Source organism: Lithobates pipiens, unplaced genomic scaffold (genome assembly GCF_037356315.1).
Source record: "Lithobates pipiens isolate NorthernLeopardFrog02 unplaced genomic scaffold, aLitPip1_a1.2 Scaffold_30, whole genome shotgun sequence".
Lineage (NCBI taxonomy): Eukaryota > Metazoa > Chordata > Amphibia > Anura > Ranidae > Lithobates > Lithobates pipiens.
The window spans coordinates 134,530,188-134,552,351 of NW_027507791.1; the positions used below are offsets into that span (position 1 = coordinate 134,530,188).

A 22,164-nucleotide genomic window follows, 5' to 3' on the forward strand; every position below is an offset into this window, starting at 1 on the left:
TATCCACAAAGGGTCACTGAACGTTGCCATTCAGGAAAACTGCTATAAAGTCAAGACGCTCTGGTATAGGACACCATCACGTCTACATAAATTTTCCCCGTCTATCCCAGATACATGCTGGAGATGTAGGAGGGCAAGGGGAACCATGCTCCACATTTGGTGGGAGTGTGGTTCCCTCCAGCCATTCTGGAAAGAGGTACATGAGCTTATTGCCCATATTACTACATACACCTTGGACTATTCTCCAGCACAGTACCTCCTACACCATACCCATTTAACCAAATCTGAGTACTATAAGTCCTTGCCCATGCATTTGGTGAATGCGGCGAGACTATGCATCCCGGTTCATTGGTGAACCACACACACTCCAATGATTGGCGAATGATTCCTGAAGATCGCAAAAATAGAGGAAATGGAGCTAGTGCATATCTCCCAAGAGAGGATCCAAAAATTCACCACAACGTGGGCATGTTGGACTCACTTTAAATTAACACAGCATTTTCGAGCCTATAGCACTTAAGCTACAATTGCCACCAGGATGGCCATAGATCAGGGGTCTCAAACTGGCGGCCCTCCAGCTGTTGCAAAACTACAAGTCCCATGAGGCATTGCAAGGCTGACAGTTACAAGCATGATTCCCACAGGCAGAGGCATGATGGGACTTGTAGTTTTGCAACAGCTGGAGGGCCACCAGTTTGAGACCCCTGCCGTAGATATTAAGAGAAATCGTGTCGAGGTATCCACTTCATCCTGGGAAAATGGACAACACCTAACAACACCTACACCTTAGATCCCCCTCACATTACCTTGCCTACCATTCCCCCCCTGCCCAACCCCTGTCCCTTCTTGTTTCCCCCCCCTCACCTCCCCCTGCCCTTCCCCTCTTCTTCTGTTCTTCTCTCCTTACTTTCTCTATACCTTACTTACTACCCTTTTCCTCCCTTTAATAGAACAAATTAACTGTCATATACCTGCAATGCTAGAGGGCCATTCGGCTTTATTGCCACACTTCACCAACCTTGTATTATGAAGTCAGATCTCCAGTGAATTTAAGAACTACTCCATATCTATGATGCATACCAATGTCCTGGAATCTCACATGCACTTTCTTTTGTTATAACTTGTTGCTGTATAAGCTGTTCAATGCAAATATCAATAAAATCTTTATGGAAAAAACAAACAAACCTTCAATTGCATCATAATAAAGCAGAACAGTTATTTGTAAAAAAAAAATAAAAAAATAAAAATAAATGTCTGTTCCCTTATCTTACATAAATGTGTTTTTAGTGTTTCTATTTTAAGTTTACCTGCAGATTCCCTGAACTGTTTTTACTGAAAAGCACATTGCTACGACTAAAGTATGTTTAATTATAGTGTGAATAATTACACTTTGCTCAGACATGGTTGAATGCACATAACACACAGGAGTCCTATAATTACAGACCGTAATTGCAGGTCCCAGAATTTGTGTGTAAAATTAACATTTCCTACAGGCAGGTCAGCAACAAATTACAGAGGTAACATGGATGACATCCGCTGGCAGGGAAGTAGGTAACACTTCTGTGGAAAAGCAACTTTGGAAGACCTATTTTGCTATGCATATTTGTAATATAGAGGGTTTTGTAATTGCACAATTGTATAATGAATAGATGAATGAATGTTAGAAATTATATTTAAAAAAAATTTATGCTGAAACATAGCTTCAATTAAAGTGATGTTAAAGGCTTCCCTTTGTTATTTAAAAAAAAAAAAAAACATGGCATACTTAGCTGCTCTGTGCAGTGGTTTTGGCTCCTTGCTCCTGCTGAGTGCCCCCAGAGCAAACAGTTTAGAATGGGCGCACCCAAGCAGGCTTGTTCCCGAGCCACAACATTCACACACAGAGCCGCGGCCCAGCCCCCTCTCTCTCCTCATTGCTTATTGGCTGTAATTGACAGCAGCAGGAGCCAATGGCTGGATCGAGATAGGGTTTAGGTAAGTATTAGTGAGGCTGCTGCATAAAAAAGTTTTCTTTTTACCTTCATGCATAGGGACTTTAGAACCACTTTAATAGATTACAAAAATGCAAAACAGTAATCATATAACTTCACTATGGTGTAGGACATTATCTATCTATCTATCTATCCTCACAAAAGTGAGTACACGCCTCTAATTTTTGTAAGTATTTTATTATATCTTTTCATGTGTCAACACTGAAGAAATTACACTTTGCTACAATGTAAAGTAGTGAGTGTACAGCTTGTATAACAGTCAGGGCCGCTGTTAGAAATCACAGGGTCCCGTACAACCTACCTGACAGGGCCCCCACCCCGGAAATATCAAGTTGCTAAAATGACATGGTCTCAGTGGTATGCTTTGCAGCCATACTAGAAATTAGAGCCATGCTACTGCCACCTCATGGCACCTGTTTTTTTTTTTTTTTTACTTTTTTAAATTGCCGAATGGCAATTTTACATTGTGTGACTATAAGGTAATGAGGGAACCATCTTGTTAAGAGACATCCATTTTGGGTATTGGAAAATTACTGTTAGCATGACATAGAAACCTATTGCTTAAGGTCATATGTGTTTTTTGCTTGTACAAGGTATTTTATCACAAGGTTAGTTATCTGTTCAGAACAGTTGGATGTGGTTAAGCTACTTCCTTTTAAGAGCAGAAGTAACTTCATGGCGTTAGACCACAGGCCTATCTTGGATTACATCTAAGAAACATTCTAAACTGTGAATATATATATTTAGCTTTTTGTTTCTAGGCAGAAATTGCTTGTACAAAAAACCATGATGACGTAGTAAAATATACTATCTTGCATATTTTATGTGGCAGTCCCTGATTGGCTAAACCACAGGGCTGTGCTTTAGCTCAAACTAAATAAAACTGCTGTGTGTGCTCCAATATGCACATTCATTATTCACGTACAATCGTGTGTATGTGTGATGTCTGTCCACCGGTGAACGGGACCTCCGCTATTCCATCCTAGCCTAGGCTACCAGGGGTTACTTACAGAAGACGAGCAACCTAACAGTTTTGGTACCAGAAAAGTGGGGTTCGTCTTGCGACAGGTAAGTCACTTTACTCTTTTTACCTGATTGGTGAATGGTGTAAACACTTACTCTGTCCGGGCGGCCGCTACGAACTTAGTTTAAAATTAAAAGAAGTAACTGTGCCTTCGCGGCGGACTAGGCTGGTCCCTCGGAAGGTTAAAAGGGCTCGCAAGGAATTTATAGGTTTAGGGGAGTCCGACTAGGTTGGTCTGACTTAAAACTATTGGTGATAGTATTTTTTAACACGGGAAGTAGTAGATTACGCCCGTGACAAAGGGATTGGTGGAGTGGACGCCCATTTGAAAAAAAAAAAAAATTTTTTTTTTAAAAAGTGCACTATAAATTGATAAATGTATTGCAATACGGTTATTTCATGTCTTAAAGTATATTAAGAATATGTCTGTTTCTCTCTAGGTACGTGTGTAAGTATATAGAGTATAAGTTTTAATATAGAGTATAAGGAAAATAATTGTTGTTGTTTAAATAAGTGCAGAGTATGAGGAGCCCTCTTGTAGTGACATAGCATCCGCCTGCCCCCATTGCACGTTAGGTCTACTCTTCCTAAGAATAGATGACAAGTGGATTTTACTGACCACCAGACCAGGGGGGTTCTCTTGCAGACTTGGTGTAAGAGGGGTATATCCCGCCACCAGGAAAGATTTACCCTTCATCGTATATTAAGGGTAAATCTTCATAGTTTTATATAAGTCCATCTGCCCCAAAAAAGATCAGGGATCCTACTCCCAGACCAGAGACCGGATTGTTGGACAAACCAGGTGTTATCACCTGTGTCCTGCCACTAGACACACACTGCCCAGACTACTAGATGGGGAATTCTGCAGCAACCCAAGCCATGGCCACCCCATCACCCTATGAATTTGTCAGTAATATGATCCCTGGCCCCCAGGTAGAACCATTTTGGACACAAGTCCGGGAAAGGTGTCACCAATTGGGAATCCATGACCCAGGACCCCAAGGTCCTTGTTCAGAGGAAGACTGGCAAGAAGTCAGTAAAATTTGTCAGGTACATAAGCATTCTTATCCTCCCTGCAAAGGGACTGACCCACAATACATGAAGGATTGTTTCTGTGCATGGAACAAATGCCTTGGAAAATATAGGCAATTGTGGACAGCAAGGACATTGGAAATCCCAGTGCCCTTATAGGACTGGACAGATTAGAGCAAGAGGCAGAGGCAGGGGATTTAACCCCCAGACCCGCCCACAGTATCCCCGTTATCCGCCATACCAGAACCCTCGTCAACCACTACCCCAATATCCTACACAGCCACAAATAATGCACCGAGGGAAACTCTGTTGGTATTAATGGGACACCTGTCACCCATCCCATCACTCCACCACTGACTGTAGCCACTCCAGAAGGACAGAAATTATGTACCCAAACTTTTGCCGTCTTGTCCTCATGCCCTGTGCCCCTTATGGGACGGGACCTCTTGGCACAACTGTGTATTACCATTAAGTTTAATAGAGAAGGTTCCCTTACCGCTAGTTCACCATTATGTGACTTACATGGCCCCGAAACGACATACACACAGAGGCTTCTTCATGATCTTACCCGCCCCCCTTGAAACACATGCCATCTGGGCAGAAAATAAGGGGAGCGTAGGTTTCATTAACTGTACACCTTACTCCCCACAGATGCGCCCTGATGCAGAAGCACAATATCACAAACAATACCCCCTGCCCCCCGAAAAGACCCAAGGCATTGCCCCCCAGATCAATGACTACATATCTAAAGGTATCCTAAAACCAATCATTAGCCCCTGGAACACACCCATTTACCCTGTAAAGAAGGCCAGTGGCGAGTGGAGACTCGTCCAAGACCTCAGAGCAGTAAACCAACAAGTGATTCCCCTCCCACCCCTAGTCTCAGACATCACTTTTATTTTTTCATGCATACCGGCAGACTCTCTATGCTACACAGTAATTGATTTAGCGAATGCTTTCTTTAGCATTCCCATTGCAGAGGAAGCCCAACCTATGTTTGCTTTCTCCTGGGCCGGGGGCCAACTAATCTGGATATGTTTATTGTAAGGGTATGTAGACAGTCCAGCCGCCTTCTCCATGGTACTCAACGAGACTGTCAAGTCTTGGACTTCTGAGCGTGGGTCGGTACTAATACAGTATGTGGACGACTTGCTCCTGTGCAGTCGAACTGCTGAAGATTGTGCGGTCGATTCAACATCACTGTTACAACACCTAGCTCACGCCGGGCATCTAGCATCAAGGAAGAAAATACAATGGTGCCAGCCACAGGTAGAATACCTAGGGTGCATTCTAAAGGAAGGGACAAGGCTAGTGTCCCCCAAACGTGCCGCAGCCCTTCGAGCTCTCAGTCCCCCAAAAGACAAAGCTGCCCTGCTCTCGTTCTTGGGTGCAATGGTATATTGCCGCCAATGGATTCCTGACTGTTCTCATTATGATAGTATCCTAAGAGAGGCTACTGGCTCGACAGCCCCTAAATTAATAGATTGGAATGAAGACAGACTACAAGCTTTTCAAGCTCTATTAAACAGTCTGTCATGTGCACCCGCCCTGGGATTGGTAGACTATGGTAAAGCTTATCAGCTGTACTGTGTAGTTTCAGGGAACTCTTTTGCCGCGGTTCTCACACAACAACATGGAACAGGATACCGCCCGGTTTCTTACCTATCCAAGAAACTCCCTGTCCAGGTTCAATTATAGATGCGGAAGATGTTTTCGTTGACGGTAGTTGCTCCCGCCCCTCTGATTCCACTTTCCTAACAGGTTATGCGATAGTCCAATTACCAGACAAGGTGCTAGAAGCCAAGCCACTACCTCCCTCTTCGGCCCAAGTAGCAGAATTAGAAGCTCTCACTAGAGCCTGCATTCTATTCACTGATAAAAAGGTGAACATTTACACCGACAGTAGATATGCTTTCGGAGTGGTGCATGACTTTGGTGTGATATGGGCTAATAGAGGTTTCAAAACCGCAGACAATAGACTAATTGCCAATTCCACACATATTATGGCTCTTCTCCAGGCCATCCTTCTCCCAAAGGAAGTGGCTATTATCAAGGTAAAAGCCCATTCCTCGGATAACAGTAAAATATCCAAGGGTAACGCCCTAGCCGATAGGACTGCAAAGCAGGCTGCCGCCTCCTCCCCTAACCCCCCTGCCCCCACAACAGTTTTCTTTAAAGAGCATTTCACTTCATCTAACTTCAAAACAATTGTAGCACAAATACAAACAATGGCCACAGACCAGGACGTTCGTTTCTGGGTCGCTGCAGGATTGACCAAAGACCCCGAGGGTCTTTGGACAAAAGAGGGGAAGGTACTGGGAATACCTGAAGCAAGTTGCATTCTCATACTCTCATACCTCCATGGCCCAGGACACATAGGAGCTGCCCCTTTAACCAACCTGTATAATAAATCTTTTTGTACAAATAATTTGAATAAACAAATCCAACTCCTGACTATTACCCTCATTAGACCCTAACTCTGACATTAACATTTATTCCCAACAGGAAGTGTACATGAAAAATCTGGTAAGTATGCTCCACGAAATAAACGAACAAGTTTCTGTCACCTTTTTTCCCTCTTCCCACAGAACCAACGCATCCCTTCATCCCTGGGGATAAAGTGCTGATCAAACAATTAGCACAAAGAAAGAGTATCGGACCGGCTTTCTCAGGACCATGGAAGGTGGAAAAGGTATCCAGGACCGCAGTGTTAACAGACCTAGGAAACACCTGGATCCACGCCAGCCGTCTTAAAAAGTGTCCCCAGCTTCCCTCGACTCCAGAGCCCCTGGCAGTGACAGAGAGCAGCAACTCCCAAGAACAAGATCTACAAGAAGTTCAGAGAGGCATAGAACAAATTTCCCTGGAAGATCCCACACCCCCTCAAAAGGACAAAACAGAGCCAACAACTGCCGGGATGAGAAACGAAGAAGAAGAACAGAACTCTTAGATAACAAATAATCAGAACTTTAAAAAACAAAGATGCTTTCTCCATCAGTGTCAGGGAAGGCCTTGTGCCTCTTATGCTGTATTACCCTAGTAGTGTTCCTACCAACCTGGTTGATAGCTAACTGTATATACCACCCTGAAGATTTGGGACCCCTTTTCCAGCCTAAGCTTTGGCCATGGAATACTTGCATGGTTAAAAAACACCGCCATGACTATAATAATGATATTTTTTTTATTTTGTTCCTATATGTCTGTTATAGGTTTATAATGTGTATAATTGTTAAAGCATCACATACCAGAAATGAAACTATTAAATTAGACGCATTTTCCCATGATCCTAAGGTATGGTATAAAAACCAAGAGCACAAGGGTTCGGAGTATGAAGCCTGTGCTATTAAATTAGAAAAGGAATGATCATTATGTAAATCACAGAATGATCAAAGGGAGGATTATAAGGTAATGAGGGAACCATCTTGTTAAGAGACATCCATTTTGGGTATTGGAAAATTACTGTTAGCATGACATAGAAACCTATTGCTTAAGGTCATATGTGTTTTTTGCTTGTACAAGGTATTTTATCACAAGGTTAGTTATCTGTTCAGAACAGTTGGATGTGGTTAAGCTACTTCCTTTTAAGAGCAGAAGTAACTTCATGGCGTTAGACCACAGGCCTATCTTGGATTACATCTAAGAAACATTCTAAACTGTGAATATATATATTTAGCTTTTTGTTTCTAGGCAGAAATTGCTTGTACAAAAAACCATGATGACGTAGTAAAATATACTATCTTGCATATTTTATGTGGCAGTCCCTGATTGGCTAAACCACAGGGCTGTGCTTTAGCTCAAACTAAATAAAACTGCTGTGTGTGCTCCAATATGCACATTCATTATTCACGTACAATCGTGTGTATGTGTGATGTCTGTCCACCGGTGAACGGGACCTCCGCTCTTCCATCCTAGCCTAGGCTACCAGGGGTTACTTACAGAAGACGAGCAACCTAACAGTGACCACATTGCAACTTTAAAACAATTATTTGGCTTCAAGGTGCAGAGCAGCCCCATTAAACTTGATGAGACGTTTGACAGGAGGTGCTGCCTGTCAAACTCTGCAATCTGCTCTAAAAATGCTGTAGCAATGGCATGTATACAGCCCTGTCTGACTATATGACAGCTGGCTTCTGTTGAAGGGGCATAACCAAAAAAGATCTGTCAACCCAATTAGTGAGCCGAGTGTTCTGGTGGGGTGGGGGTCATCCCCTTGTCAGAACACAATAGAACAGCAGGGGAGATTGCTATACTAATATTGCATTGGTAGTACAGTGGCTCCGACCTGAGGTGTCAGTTTCTTTTATTCAGCCTGCAGGGTTGAATGAAAAAAAAAACTAGCAGTGTATACTAGGCATTAGGCCGTATTCACATTTAACGTTTCCTGAATGTGGGACAAAGTGCAAAGGTAGCAGGCTTTTTGGAAATGCACTGCAAATGCTAATAGCACTTGTGGTGCCATTAATTGTTGATTGCACCCCTGTAATTAGCACACCTGTGTTGTGTCACGTGGCAAATCTGCATGCTTAGGTTATAGAACCTCTATGATGTGTTTGATACACATATGGCAGCCCATTCAAATGAATGGGCTCCCCTATATGTGAAAAACAAGCAAAAAAATTAACATGCACAGGAATGTGTGTTCCCTCTATGTGAAGTATAAAGGGGGCCTTAGGGGTGGTATATAGAAATGTCTGGGCAGAGATGTCTGTCATCTGGAGAGAGAGATGTGTCCACTGGTTCCTAGCTCAGCAATGCAGTGGCAGCTATCTGCACTTCTAGGCTGGCTTCATATTTACTTTTCTCCAAAATGAAATTAATGTCCCTTCACTCCAGCAGCAACCCCCCACTCACCCCTTTCAGCAGAAGCACTGTTCCATCCAAACACTGGAGTTCACCATGAACACAGCACAGTGAGAGAGCACGATCTGGAAGCAGGTGGATCCGAGGTCAGGACTCAGTGAGGAGGTGGAGCAAACTTCCTGCTCATTTATCACGCCGACCAGAGATAACACAGCCGACTGTTTGGGGGAGTTTCAGGACCCGAGAAAGGCAGAGACTCTGCAGTTGTCTCCCTCTGCTTCAAATTGGGACACTTTGCCAGTATGTAGAGCTGATCCCCCTGCAGAGCTGCTGGAGGGAGAAAGCTGGCAGCGCTGCAAAGTGATCCACAGGGGTCAGAAGGCAGTACAGATAGCTCTCCTGCCTTGCAGGTTCCCAGGCCCCTCTTCTGAAGTGACAGAGCTCAGGCCCCCTACAGGAAGGCTGGCTGTACTGCCCTATCAGCGGCCCTGATAACAGTGTCAATTTGCTGTCTCCTCAAAATAACTCAACACACAGTCATTAAAGCGGAGGTCCACCCTAAAGTGGACCTTCCGCTCATCGGAACCCTCCCCCCCTCCGGTGCCACAATCGGCACCTTTCAGGGGGGAGGGGGGTGCAGTTACCTGGATAATCCAGGTAACTGCACCCACTTCCCGGATAGCTCTCTGTGGAAAGGGGCGTAACTTACGCCCCTTCCCGCAAGTGCCCGCCCCTTCCCGCAAGTGCCCCGCTGCCTGCTGGGAAACACACAGATCCCAGAGGCAGCGGGGAGCGTCCTTATTGCGCAGCGCGATTCGCGCATGCGCAGTAGGGAACCGGGAAATGAAGCCGAAAGGCTCCATTTCCTGATTCCCATACCCAAGATGGCGGTGGCAGGACCCGATAGACGACCTAGAGATCGGCTTCGGGTGCCGACATCGCGGGCGCGCTGGACAGGTAAGTGTCACTATTTTAAAAGTCAGCAGCTGCAGTATTTGTAGCTGCTGGCTTTTAAAAAAAAAAAAAACGCGGAGTCCCGGTGGACTCCCGCTTTAATGTCTAAACTGCTGGCAACAAATGTGAATACACCCCTAAGTGAAAATGTCCAAATTGGGCCCAAAGTGTCAATATTTTGTATGGCTACTATTATTTTCCAGCACTACCTTAACCCTCTTGGGCATGGAGTTCACCAGAGCTTCACAGGTTGCCACTGGAGTCCTCTCTTCCACTCTTTGACAATGACATCACAGAGTTGGGTGATGTTAAAGACCTTGTGCTCCTCCTCCTTCCATTTGAGGATGCCCCACAGAGGCTCAATAGGGTTTAGGTCTGGAGACCTGCTTTGCCAGTCCATCACCTTTACCCTCAGCTTCTTTAGCAAGGTAGCGGTCGTCTTGTAGGTGTGTTTGGGGTCATTATGTTGGAATACTGTCCTGTGGCCCAGTCTCCGAAGGGAGTGCATCATGCTGTGCTTCAGTATGTCACAGTACAGGTTGGCATTCATGGTTAGTGATGGCTGAACGGTTCGCCTGGCGGTCGTTTCACGGCGAATTTTGGCTGTTCGCGGTCCGCTCGATCGGTGGACTATTGCCGCAGTTCGACCCGGCGGACTTCCGTGTTTACTGTGTAAAAGAACTTTGACCTATGATGACACATCCATCATGGGGTACAGGACAGCCAATTGAGACATTACAGCACATGGACACTTGGACATTCCCCCTAACTTATAAATAGACACGATCCGGCGGCCATTTTACATTCTTTCTTCTGTCACTATAGGGAGAGGTTGCTGTGTGGAGCAGGGAGAGATTGCAGTGACCCAAATCGCTAGCTATTTGGTACACAAAAGTTATTTTCAGGACTGGTATAGGTGTTAGGTGTAGTTCAGGATATAGGTTTGCTGTGCTACTGATTGTTGCAGCAGCCTGAGTGTCTTTTGTCAGTTTAGAGAAAGGGACAGGACGGTGTGTGCTGCAGGGACAGTCAGTTTAATCATTAGCTGTTACTATCAGGTCCACAAAAGTGCTATTCCAGTTATTGTTCCAGTAGCCTCTGTTTTGTCAGTTTATATAGGGACAGGCAGGAAGCTGTGTGTGAGGCAGTGAGGGTCAGTTTAATCAGTAGCTGTTACTATATTAGGTCCACAAAGGTTCTTTTCAGGACTGGTATCAGTGGTATGGTAATAGGCTTGTACACGTATAAATATTCTTTCTTCCAAATATAAAAAGAATATTATACTTGACTGCTGCCCTTCTGCTGCAGTCTGCTAATCAGTCACACACAACCTACTTGTTCCACAAAGGTCCTTATAAGGACTGGTAACCTGGTGTAGGGTGCTATAGTACATAGGGTTGAGTGAGGTACAGTCTGCTATTCTATAAGGACTGGTATAGGTCCACAATACATAAGGTTGAGGTGCACTACTGCTGACCGCTGCCCTAGACTGCAGCAGTCTTCATCGGTATAGGGACTGACATACAGTCTGCTAATCAGTCACACACAACCTACTTGTTCCACAAAGGTCCTTATAAGGACTGGTAACCTGGTGTAGGGTGCTATAGTACATAGGGTTGAGTGAGGTACAGTCTGCTATTCTATAAGGACTGGTATAGGTCCACAATACATAGGGTTGAGGTGCACTACTGCTGACCGCTGCCCTATACTGCAGCAGTCCTTCATCGGTATAGGGACTGACGTACAGTCTGCTAATCAGTCACACACAACCTACTTGTTCCACAAAGGTCCTTATAAGGACTGGTAACCTGGTGTAGGGTTCTATAGTACATAGGGTTGAGTGAGGTACAGTCTGCTATTCTATAAGGACTGGTATAGGTCCACAATACATAGGGTTGAGGTGCACTACTGCTGACCACTGCCCTATACTGCAGCAGTCCTTTATCAGTATAGGGACTGAGAGTTTTGTCACAGGGTTATTTAAAAAATGACAGGCAGAGGAAGAGGCAGGCCCTTCCACAGGGGTGGTAGGGGTAGGGCAGGAGCAACAGGCTTGAGCCAAAGTAGGAAGTTGCAGAAGGTGCGTTCAATTACTTTAAAGGACACACCAGACTTGGTTGAGTGGCTCACTCAGCCTTACTCTTCTGCACCCTCCTCATCCTCTCGATCTGCACCCTCTTCTTCACTCTCTGCTATGTGCACCCCCAAAGACACTACCACCAACAATACCACCACCACCACATACCTTCCGCTTGAGTCACAGGAATTATTTTCCGATCCATATCAAGACATTTCTGATGCGCAGCCACTCTTGGTATTGGATCAGGAAGAGGAGGTAGCAACAACCGCTACTCAGCAGTCTGACGACAGTACCCAGATCAGCCCAAGGAGGAGGTTGGTCCCCGGTGTTGCTGCCTACTCCGAGATCTCTACTTATAGCGGTGGGGAAGGTGACATCGATGATGACGTGTCTAGTGATGTCACGTGGGTGCCCACAAGAGAGGAAGAGGAGCGGAGTTCAGAGGGAGATATGGACCAGCAGATAGGAGGAGGAGGAGGAGAAGCAGGAATAACTTACATTGCACAGGAGGGCCAAAGCAGACTGCAAATGTATCAGGAGCGAGTCATCGACCATGTACGGTCACATCTGGTGCTCCCAGGACACCGGGCACATGGCTCCGCAGTGTGGGCTTTTTTTAACGTGTCCGCTGCTGACAATAGCGTTGCCATCTGCAATCTTTGCAGTCAACGCATTAGTCGCGGTAAGCCCAACACTCACCTAGGGATGACCGCCCTAAAGCCGCGTACACATGGGCGGATTGTATGGCCTACTTAGTCCGTCATACAATCCGACGGACAGTCCGTCATACTTTCGAATGAACGGACTTGACCACACACGGATGCACAAACAGTCCGTCGAAAGCTTGCGCGATGACGTGTACAGCACGTACGACGGGACTAGAAGCAGGAAGTCCAATACACAGCAATGCAACCTTCCGCCGTGTAAATCCTTTCTGAGAATGCGCCATTCTTAGTCCGTCGAACTAGCCTACTCACGAGCGGATTGTCCGCTGAAACCAAAGTATGACGGACAATATTATGGAAATTCCGAAATACTTAGTACGCCAGACTGCACGCTGAAAAAGTCAGCTGAAGCCCACACACGAGCGGACTGTCCGCTGAAATGTGTTTCGACGGACTAAGTAGGCCATACAGTCCGCCCGTGTGTACGCGGCTTAAAAAGGCACATGAGCAGCCATCACCGAGCCCAGTGGGAGCAACGGAACACACAAAGGCACAATCCAGGCTCTCACCGTCCAGCCTCGTCTTCTACTTCTCCTTCTCCTCTCTCCTCACAATTGTCCTCCACTCCACCTTCCATCACGCCAAGCTCACTTTTTTCTGCAAAAAGGCAGGCTTCCGTGGGCCTAATGTTCGAGCGTAAAAAAATGATGACGCCGGATAACCCTCTTGCGCAACGGTTGACGGCTGGCTTGTCAGAACTCATAGCCCGCCAACTACTGCCATATAAACTGGTGGACTCGGAAGCCTTTTGCAAATTTGTGGCCATTGGAACACCACAATGGAAGGTCCCAGGAAGGAAGTATTTCTCACAGAAGGGCATCCCAGAGCTATATGGCCATGTTCAGCGGCAAGTGAATGTATCTCTGGCACACAGTGTCGGTGCCAAGATACATCTGACCACAGACACGTGGTCTAGCAAACACGGGCAGGGAAGGTATATCACTTTTACTGCCCACTGGGTGAACCTTCTGACGGCCGTCAAGCATGTAACCCGTGGCACCCGTGTAGATTTGGTTTTACTGCCACGGATTGCATGCAGGCCTGGCCCTTCTCCTCCTCCTCCTACTCCATCCTCCTCCCTCTCCTCCTCGGCTGACTCCTCCTTTTCCGCTGCTAGCGTCTCTTCCGCTGCGCCGCCCAAGCTCCCCAGAACCTATTCGACATGCCAGGTGAGACGTTGCCATGCCGTGCTGCGTCTGTTGTGCCTGGAAGCCAAGAGCCACACTGGCCCGGCACTCCTTTCAGCTTTGCGTTCACAGGCAGATCAGTGGCTAACACCGCTCAATTTGACAGTTGGTAAAGTGGTGTGTGACAACGGTGCCAATCTGCTTAGCGCATTGAAACAGGGCAAAATCACGCACGTGCCATGCATGGCACACGTCTTAAACTTGGTCGTGCAGTGATTCGTTGTCAAATACCCTGGGGTCCAGGACATCTTGCGGCAGGCAAGGAAAATCTCGGCCCATTTCAGAAGATCTTACACGGCCATGTCTCGCCTTGCTGACATTCAGCGGCGACACGATCTGCCGGTCAGACATCTTATTTGCGGTTGCCCGACGCGATGGAACTCAACCTTCTATATGCTTGATAGGCTGCTCCAGCAGAAACGTGCAGTTAACGTCTACCTGTATGAACTCTGCGGCAGAACAGGTTCTGGGGAGCTGGGTTTTTTTTCACCGCGCCAGTGGCTGCTCATGCATGACGCATGCAGACTTCTGCGGCCATTTGAGGAGATCAACAAACTGGTCAGTCGCAGCCATGGTGCCATCAGTGACATGGTACCTTATGCCTTCTTTATGGAGCGTGCATTGTGTCGTGTCATTGATCAAGCTGTGGAGGAGCAGGAGTGGGAAGATGAGGAAGTCGCAATGCTGGATGAATTCCCAGGGGGGGCTACTCTATCTGAGACAAGTGAACAACAGGAGTCTGAAGAGGAGTCAGAGGAGGATGGTGCTGGGGCGGATGAGGAGGAGCAAGAAGAGCATGCTTTAAACCTTTCTGGGATCCCTGTTGTTGTGCGTGGATGGGGAGAGGAGAATGAAGAGGACGACATTATCCTGGATGATGAGCAGGAGCCAGGCCACTACACCGCTGCCAGTTTAGTGCAAATGGGGGCCTTCATGCTCCAGTGTTTTAATAGGGACCCCTGTATAAAAAGCATAAGGGTCAAGGACCAGTACTGGGTGGCAACGTACTTAGACCCCCGGTACAAACACAAAATGGCGGAAATGTTACCGCCGTCACAGAGGGCTGGCAGAATGGAGCACTTCCAGGCCTTGCTTCGAGAAATGCTGCATTCTGCTTTTGCGTGCGCTGGCAGAGGAGCAATTCCCACTCCCAGAGAAGGAGTTGCGGGTACCAATCCAACAGCGCCTGCAAGAAGAGGCTGGTTTAAAGATGTGTTGGTGACTTCTGATATAAGGTCATTCTTTCAGCGGACCATCGACAGGTCTCATCCGGATCCAGCATCAGGGAACGCCTAGACCGACAGGTGTCCGACTACATCGGGTTAACGGCCGATGTGGACGCTCTGAGGAGTGATGAACCCCTGGACTACTGGGTGGGCAGGCTTGACCTCTGGCCAGAGCTTGCCCAATTTGCAATGGAACTGTTGGCTTGCCCCTCGTCCAGTGTCCTGTCTGAAAGGACGTTCAGAGCAGCAGGAGGGATCGTGACCAATAAGCGTACTCGCCTAGCTCACGACAGTGTTAACTACCTCACATTTCTAAAAATGAATGAGGCATGGATCTCGGAGGAATTCAACACATGTGACCAGTAGACCATGTATATGTCGATAAACAATTTTTTTAATCGAGCACACAGACCTTCTTTCTTCATTTGGCTCACTTCCTTGTCCAAAAAAAGCACACCGTACTATATGCCCGTACCCTCCTGTTTGAAGAGGTTGAGCGGTGTCATATTTCTACTGGGGTTGCTTATTATGAGGGACTCCCACCATCCCTGTGCTGTGCTGACTTCCTCCTGGGCCTGCTTATTATGAGGGGCTCCCACCATCCCTGTGCTGTGCTGACTTCCTCCTGGGGCTGTACCTCTGCTTTGCATATTATGAGGGGCTCCCACCATCCCTGTGCTATGCTTATTATGAGGGGCTCCCACCATCCCTGTGCTGTGCTGATTTCCTCCTGGGGCTGCTTATTATGAGGGGCTCCCACCATCTCTGTGCTATGCTGACATCCTCCTGGGGCTGCTTATTATGAGGGGCTCCCACCATCCCTGTGCTATGCTCATTATGAGGGGCTCCCACCATCCCTGTGCTATGCTCATTATGAGGGGCTCCCACCATCCCTGTGCTATGCTCATTATGAGGGGCTCCCACCATCCCTGTGCTATGCTGACTTCCTCCTGGGGCTACTTACGGTGCAGGTGTCAGTGCTGTATATCACGGTGCTGATGTCAGTACTCTCTATCACGGTGCTGCTGTCAGTGCTGTATATTACGGTGCTGGTGTTAGTGCTTTATGTCACGCTGCTGATGTCAGTGCTCTCTATCACGGTGCTGTTGTCAGATGACTCTATCACGGTGCAGGTGTCATTGCTGTATGTCACGCTGCTGATGTCAGTGCTCTCTATCACGGTGCTGCTGTCAGTGCTGTATATCACGGTGCTGGTGTTAGTGCTTTATGTCACGCTGCTAATGTCAGTGCTCTCCATCACGGTGCTGTTGTCAGATGACTCTATCACGGTGCAGGTGTCATTGCTGTATGTCACGCTGCTGATGTCAGTGCTCTCTATCACGGTGCTGCTGTCAGTGCTGTATATCACGGTGCTGGTGTTAGTGCTTTATGTCACGCTGCTGATGTCAGTACTCTCTATCACGGTGCTGCTGTCGGTGCTGTATATCACGGTGCTGGTGTTAGTGCTTTATGTCACGCTGCTGATGTCAGTGCTCTCTATCACGGTGCTGTTGTCAGATGACTCTATCATGGTGCAGGTGTCATTGTTGTATGCCACACTGCTGATGTCAGTGCTCTCTATCACGGTGCTGGTGTCAGATGACTCTATCACGGTGCAGGTGTCATTGCTGTATGTCACGCTGCTGGTGATCATCTCCTGCACCCTCTTCTTTGCCTACCCTGACCTTCCCTCTCCTCCATTGCCTTCATGCACTTCACAGTCCTGAATTGTCACAACAATTTCCCATATAAAAAAAGAATGCTTGTAGTTGTCGATCCCAGATTCACCTCATACATGTGTTATGTCATTGGCCATGTGGTGGGACTATGTTTGCACAGCTATTAATTATTTTGTGGCTGCAAATTTGACCTGTAGGTTTGCAAAGTTCGCCTCCCATTGAAGTCAATGGGGCCCGCCGCGAACGTTCCGGTTCGCGAACAATCGCCCGCGTTCGCGAAACGTCCCGTCGGAAGTTAGTCCATCACTATTCATGGTTCCCTCCAATTAACTGTAGCTCCCCACTGCCAGCAGCACTCATGCAGCCCCATAAAGGAAAGAGAAAGGCACCTCTAAGTGCAGTGGTTAACAGATTTATTACATGCACAATGGGATTAAAAACACAAGATAGTATGAGGTTGAGCGGGAAAATGGAATCGCCATTTATTTATCAAACATTTTGTCATTATTATCAAAACATGTATTCTGGTTAAGCATAGATACTTTTTACAAATGTTTAGTTATAGGATGTATAAACTGTTCTTGTGTTTGTGGTCAAATGCCATTCACACCCCCAGCTGTGAAGGGGCATTTTCCCAGTGAGCTTTGGAAGTGACGTCTAGGTGCCAAATGACCATCTGTCTATCAATTTAAATAACCAACAACTTGGTTAGGCCTTCAAAGAGACTCACAAGACCTCCACCCCCTTTTAGAATTGTATAAATGTTTTAAGGCTCCCAGCCTCAGTGAGGGCAATTACTTCACCATGTCTACTGTATATGCTTGCTCCCCTGCCTATGGCTAAAACCATAGGCTTGAATATTAAATACATCTTTTAAAATGTGGTTCAGCAGTCAACATGTTATTGGAATCCCCTAAGTTCTGGGATTTCCCTATCAAGGTCATAGGCATATAATGATTTGTCTTAATGCGGATCGCTTCTTCATCTGTGTGGGGGAAAGAGGGCCATCCTGCGGCTGTCAGAGTCCCTGGTGACGTGAATTTGGTGAGGAAGTGAAGATGCGATGAGACGGGTTCTGGAACCAAGCTGGAATGCACGTGGCCAATTTAACATCAGGTGAAGGTGGTGGGCGGTAACGTGTTTCAGAGCATGCACAGCTCCTTCGTCATCCTGACATTCAAACTCATATTAAATAGGAGTCAGTATACACCTGTCATCAGTGCCTCTGATTAACCCCAAATAATGTTCAGCTATTCTATTAGGTCTTTCCTGACTTTTTCTTAGTCGCATCCTACAGCAAATGCCATGTTCAGCAGAGAGCTTCCAAGGCATTTGCCCACGTACACACAGTCAGAGATTTTGCCAACCAAATCGGTCGGATTTTGCCCGTCGGATTTAGTCCGACGGATTGTGTCCGAAACTGTTGCATACACACGGTCGGGCCAAGTTGGCGAAAAATCCGATCTTTCAGAACGTGATGACGTAATTTCGTTACGATGGGACTACATTCAGGCTAGTAGCCAATAGCTTTGATGTAGGAATTTGATCTGAGCATGCGTGGCACTTGGTCTGATGAAAATGCTCTGCACATGATCGGATTAGGTCCGTCCGGCCCAGTTGGTCGGGGAATATTTCCAACATGTTGGAAAATTGGTTCAGACGGAGATTCGGACGGAATCAATCCGATGTATACAACACACAGTCGGATTATCTGACGACACGGTCCGATAAGACTCATTCAGACAGATTCTCCGACCGTGTGTACAAGGGCTTAGAGGGATCTCATTGTTAAAAGGTATCAGTCAGGATAAGGGTACAAAATTTCCAAGTCATTAGACGTACCATGGAACCCAGTGAAGACAGTCATCATCAAGTGGAGAAAATATGGCACAACAGTGACATTACCTAGAACTGGGCGTCCCTGCAAAATTGATAAAGACAAGAAGAAAACTGGTCAATGAAGCTGCCAAAAGGCCTACAGTAACATTAAAGGATCTGTAGGAATATCTGACAAGTACTAACTGTGTGGTACATGTAACAACAATCTCCTGTATTCTTCATTTGTCTGGGCCATAGGGTAGTGAGGCAAGACGAAAGCTTTTTCTAAGGAAAAAAAACCATCCAAGCCTGGCTAAATTTTGCAAAAACATATCTGAAGTCTTTTAAAAGCATATGGGAAAACGGTTTATGGTCCGATCAAACCAAGGTTGAACTTTTTTGGTATAATTCCAAAAGATATGTTTGGCACTAAAACAACACTGCACATCAGCAAAAGTACACCATACCCACAATGAAGCATGGTGGTGGCAGCATCATGCTTTGGGGCTGTTTTTCTTCAGCTCGAACAGGGGCCTTAGTCAAGGTAGAGGGAATTATGAACAGTTTCAAATACAAGTCGGTATTGGCAGAAAACCTTAAGGCTTCTGCTAGAAAGCTGAACATGAAGAGGAACTTCATCTTTCAGCATGACAACGACTCAGAGCATACATCCAAATCAACAAAGGAATGGCTTCTTCAGAAGAAGATTAAAGTTTTGAAATTGGGATTGGAAGATTGGGCGGCACAGTGGTGTAGTGGTTAGCACTAGGGATGAGCTTCGTGTTCGAGTCGAACATACGTTCGACTCGAACATCGGCTGTTTGCCCGTTCGGCGAATTCCGAACGTTATGGGCCATTCGCGCCAAATTCGTGTGCCGCTCACGGCCCACAATGCACTGCGTCATCGCAGTGCATTGCTGGCTCATGATTGGCCAAGCATGCACTGTGACCCCGCATGCTTGGCCAATCACAGCGCCAGCAGCGAGGAGAGCCATGATTGGCCACAGGCAGGATGCCTGTGGCCAATCATAGCTCAGGCTGTGTAGTACACACCCCACACTATATAAGGCCGCCAGCGCGGCGGCCTTGTGTAGTGTGTTGGCGTCTGAAGCAGTTAGTGGGTGTTCTGTGTACCTTCAACACAGTACACACCGATCGTTATCGGCCGATTTTCGATCTTGCTCTTCTGTAGTGGTTGTTGTCTGCTTGCCCTGACCGCAGTATACACCGCTATATTCACCTCACCTATATAGCTAGTGATCTATCTTTTATAATAGAGCTTGCAGTCAGTAGTGTTAGGAGCTTGTGCGTGCTGTCTGCGTGCTCTGTACCCAGTACACACCGCTATATCCACCTACATAGCTCTTCTCTATTTGAGCCCACTTGCCATCTGCAGGAGTTATTGGAAGTTGTGTGTGCCTCCAGCACAGCACAGTATACATCTGTATATACCCCTTTATCTCTGGTGTTCTATGATAAAGGCATCTGCAGGAGTTAGTGGGTTTTTTGTGCCTCCAGCACAATATACACAATGGACGCGGTGCATTGTCATCAGCACGTGGCCATGGGACACGCTTGTCCTTCTTTTCGGCAGCTGGACATGTTGAACCGCAACATGCCAACGACTTGGTAGAGTGGATGACCAAGCCCTCTTCATCCTCCTCATCCTCTCTCACCCAGTCTCAGGGTACTAGCAAAGCAGCTGCCAACGCATCGTCTTCCCTCCTCTCAATGTCATCATCAGTGACTCCTTCCCTAGACCCACCACGTCCTCATGAGGAGTCTCCTGAACTCTTTGAGCACAGTGTTGGGTACATGCTCCAGGAGGATGCCCAGTGTTTTGTAGGCTCTGATGATGACACTCAGCTAGAGGAAGGCAGTAGCGTGAGCGCAGAGAGAGGTGATGCTCAAGAAGGACAGCAATCTGGCAGTCATGTTCCACAAGCTGCAGCATACTGCCAGGTTTGCTACAGCGATGAAGAGGGAGGGGATGATGAGGCCACTGACTCCACGTGGGTGCCTGGTAGGAGAGAGGAGGAGGAGGCACATGTCCAACGAGGCAGGATGCCCTCCGGGGGCCAGCTTAGGGGCAGCACACCGACTGAATCACACCGCAGAGCTCCGCCTGTGCAGGGCGCTGCCTCTGCGCGTTATTCTAAAAGTTCTTTGGTGTGGGCCTTTTTTGAGACGAGTGCATCAGATCGCACCACTGCTATTTGCAACATATGTCTCAAGCGTATCTCGCGTGGCCAAAACATCAGCCGCTTGGGCACCACATGCTTGAACAGACATATGTTGACCTGCCATGCAGCTCGTTGGCAAGCGTACCTCAAAGACCCACACCAAAGAACAAAGCGGACCTCTCCTTGCTCCTCATCAGCTGGCATCTCCAACCCCACTAGACCTTCAGTCCTCTCTGAAACCTGCTCTGAGAGGAATGAAGGTGTAGAATTAGGTGTGTCACAGCCAAGTGCTTCCGGGCACTCTGCTAGCAGTACACCCACGTCCGATTATAGCAGGCAAATGTCCCTGCCCCAGCTGCTGGACCGGCGAAAGAAGTTCACTCCAGCCATCCACATGCCCAGCGGTTGAATGCTAGCTTGGCTGTGACTGTCCTGTTATGTTGATTGTCTATCCTCTTCCTCCTCCGCTGATATGTTGGAAGAACATTTCTGGCTCTGGGTGATGCCATCAGCCCAATTTTTCTGCCCCTGTTTAATAGGGGCGTTTAATTACAATTTTTGATGCAATGCTTTGCAGCAGGGTTAATTCCTGCAATAAAACAAGAGTATATGGGAGAGGTTGCAGTGTCGTGGCACCAGCACCAGTGCCTAAGGCCCAATTTTTCTACCCCTGTTTAACAGGGGCGTTTAAGTACAATTTTTGATGCAATGCTTTGCAGCAGGGCTAATTCCTGCAATAAAACTAGAGTATATGGGAGAGGTTGCAGTGTGGTGGCACCAGCACCAGAGCCTAAGGCCCAATTTTTCTGCCCCTGTTTAACAGGGGCGTTTAATTACAATTTTTGATGCAATGCTTTGCAGCAGGGCTAATTCCTGCAATAAAACTAGAGTATATGGAAGAGGTTGCAGTGTGGGGGCACCAGCACCAGTGCCTAAGGCCCAATTTTTCTGCCCCTATTTAACAGGGGCGTTTAATTACAATTTTTGATGCAATGCTTTGCAGCAGGGCTAATTCCTGCAATAAAACAAGAGTATATGGGAGAGGTTGCAGTGTCGTGGCACCAGCACCAGTGCCTAAGGCCCAATTTTTCTGCCCCTGTTTAACAGGGACTAGTAATTACAATTCTTGAGATAATATTTCACAGGAGGGCCCGTTCCTGTGCCCACCCAGAGTAACTGTGAGGAATTATAGTGTTGTGGCACCAGCACCACAACCACCAAAGGTCAATTTTTCTACCACTGTTCCACAATGGCATGTAAATACAATTCTTGATATAATCGTTCACAGCAGTGCGCTCCAGCGCCCACCAAGAGTCACTTTGAGGGCTTACAATGTTGTGGCAAAACCAACACCTTGTTCCGCCATTTCTGCAGAGCATATAGGGCAGGCCCCTACTTTCAAACATCCAACTTAAAAAAAGTCTCCTACTTGCAAACGGAAGGAGACAACAGCAAGTGAGATGAA

The 22,164-nt window shown here is 46.9% G+C and overlaps 1 long non-coding RNA gene across 1 annotated transcript; it reads left to right on the plus strand.

Moving 5' to 3' along the window:
- The first annotated feature begins 2,470 nt into the window (after positions 1-2,470).
- LOC143943246 (uncharacterized) lies at positions 2,471-7,900 on the plus strand. The gene is made up of 2 exons (XR_013264899.1): positions 2,471-3,059; positions 6,636-7,900. It is a non-coding gene; the product is annotated as an uncharacterized LOC143943246 (long non-coding RNA).
- The last annotated feature ends 14,264 nt before the right edge of the window (positions 7,901-22,164 follow it).